The sequence below is a fragment of the Vollenhovia emeryi genome, unplaced genomic scaffold (assembly GCF_000949405.1).
Source record: "Vollenhovia emeryi isolate VEMERY1.0 unplaced genomic scaffold, V.emery_V1.0 DF939157.1, whole genome shotgun sequence".
Lineage (NCBI taxonomy): Eukaryota > Metazoa > Arthropoda > Insecta > Hymenoptera > Formicidae > Vollenhovia > Vollenhovia emeryi.
The window spans coordinates 960,499-963,523 of record NW_011967209.1 but is presented as its reverse complement, the minus strand read 5'-3'; positions in this window follow the sequence as shown (position 1 = coordinate 963,523).

Below are 3,025 nucleotides of genomic sequence, written 5' to 3'. Positions count from 1 at the left end.
ACAACATGCAAGAACAATATTGTGTACTTGGAACTAAGATTAAAAGTCTAAAAAAAAAGATAGGGTTAGATAAAAGTTTATAAATGCAAATACAGCTGTAGAATGATAAGTAGAGGACTGCATGATGATAAGATGGCGCTGCAATCTGGTAGACAAGGAAAGATGTATCGTATTATTGCTCTCTCTTTCTTTTTTATGTAACATACATATACGCACCATACATAACTTTCGCGTTGTCGGTAAAACAGACAGACTCCAGCATCGGGTAATGCAGTGCCTAATTTTGGTTGTGTTCCGTGCTGCATGCATGAAATGTCGGTAACACAAGAGTGTTATTGATTTTTCGTAACGGGAGTAATCATTGATATTATTGTCGCTACAAAATTTGTTACTCGAAATAATCGAAATATAGGTTTTTCTCATATTTATATTTATATTTATTTATATTTATATTTATATAACTTATCATCCGAGCAATTTTGCTTCGATTTTGCAAGAGAGAGAAAAATGTCTTGTAACAAAAGAGTTTTAGTTTTATTACACCGCTTACATCAGTGTAGAGAAATCGACTTTAAATTGATTTCATAAATGACATATACAATACCAAAAGTATGTATGTACTAAATTATAATGTATAAGTGAAATTTATATTTACAATTGAAGATAACTGGCGTACTGTAAAAACGTACGTGCTTCTTTGCTCATCTTCAAGATGTCGTTGCACGTTAATTAAAACAAAAAAAAAAGAGTAAAAATTTGTTTCTAACATTTCTAAACAATTTCGAGATAATACATTCCGAAATTCCTTTTTCCTTATTTCTCTAAAATCTATAAATTGTATTTAATTATTTTCTTTATTAGCGCGGCAATGACTATAAAAATTATAGTAATAAATTAATATAACAAACTAATCTGTTATTTTTTTATGCGCACGTAATACGCATAGATCCATAAAAAAAAAAGATCCATAAAAATAATATTCACTTTAATAGCTCGTAAAACATTTTTAGTTATCTTAGCAACTTTACCCGTGTCAAAAGTTCAAAATTTATTAAGGTCATATCAAGGCAAGATCGATACGGCACAAAAAAGGGGGAAAGATGGGTGATCACAATAATTAGCAGCGCAACATTCAATATACAGGCTTTTAATTTAGAAATTCTTGAAAGGAAACATTGATATGAATAATATAATTTTATATGTATTATATACAATGAAGATAATCTTTTATTTATCTCGTAGTTGTATATTATTGCATGTTTAAGAACTACTCCGAGAATTTTAAATGGTAAGAATGTAAGATTCTAGGGAAAATCGGAATAACAAGAATAATTAGCGTAGTAATACTTGAGACAGTTGGAAACATTAAGTCTCTTCATGTCATTATGTATATTTTTACAATTATACGCTTGTTAGATATTTTTCCAGTATTAACTTACCGGGAAAAATGTGTAACAGATGTGTAATAAATATATTATTTGAAAGAAAAGAAAGAAGCCACGCACATTGTGTTGCTTCTTCACGTTATATACGCTACGTAAAAATAAAATATTAAGTATATTAAAAAAACTGAATCATAAAAATCTCTTTTTGCCTACTGTAGAAGTGGCGATTACTAAACATGCACATATCGAATCAATCAAGAAGAAGATCTAGACAAAGTTTTGAAATGCTCGAAAAGAAGTACAGAAAAGAAAGCAAATAAGTTGAAAGCAAATAATTCGTTCTCTCAATTCTCTTCAGAGCGGTAATAGTTGTTATTTAGCCACTTGAATTTTGAAGCTCTCACGGAAGAGATGGACAATATAATTTCATATATAGCTTTTCGTAAACTTGCGCGCACATATATAAAGGAGATATGAAAGACCCTTAAGTTAAGATCGTCAATAAATCTCTCATATATCTTCAATATTTTGTATACCTTATTTATTTCTTTTTATCTTCGTATAATAATCGTAAACGTACAATTTAAAACAATAGTGCTCGTGTGTTTATGCAATGTACAGGATACTCTTTAAAGCTATAATACAGTTCGAAATGAAATACAAATCAATAGACTATTACTTTAGGTAAACCTTCTTGTTTTTTAAATACATTATTTTCACTACTGGATGACAGTGTCCTTCGTGGTTCGTTTACTCTTCTTCGTCTTCTTTTTTTTTTTTGATCGTATGCCCGCGCACGTGCGTTTCGGTGCACGCGCGCGTCTCTCCCTCGCGCGTCCTGGGGGCCTCAACAGCTTTTAAATGTCTATCTACAGTTACCTTTTGTTGTAAAATATTATTAGGTTTTACGATATGATTTCCCTCCTTGCCGCCGTTGTCGATAACGCTAACGCATCCGCACGCAATTCACGCACTTGTATTATTCGTTACGTTATATTACATGTCCGCCGTATACCATAGACGGTCGTCGATCTTCGCTCTCGACATAAAAGCTGTACTGTTTAAATAATTAAAGCTATCGGCTATCTACCGGCTATCCTGTATCTACAAAGAATCTATGCGTTACACTTGTCCGCCGCGAAACGAAGAACAGGGGAAACAATCATAACGTATACATATAATAAAACCGTAAGGCGCCTATTCGTCGAGCTGCGGCCGCGACCGCGACTTAAAAATCCGATCGTCCCGTCGACACGAGTCGCACACTACATTGTTGTACCTGTAATAAATCCTAAGAAACGAGCTCGTTCGACCTCCGTCAGTGAGAATCGACGATTATCCGCGGGCTCGCGCGATTGGCGGATCCGCCGCGTCAGTCGTACACAGTTAACCCAAGTCGACAAATCGTAAGGATGAATATTAGACTAATGCTCGAGCAGAAATAATTTAGTTTGGTATTCGAAGATGTGAGATCGCACATTTGTTCTCTTTCTCCCTGGCCCGCCTCATCGTAGCCTGCTCGCGTCCGGAGCCTTCACTGTCGTAGCCCGATCAATTTTTATCATTCAATATGGACGATGGATGTGAAATAAGGGTGTCTCTTCGTCTCTTTCTCTCTCTCTCTCTCTCTCTCTCTCTCT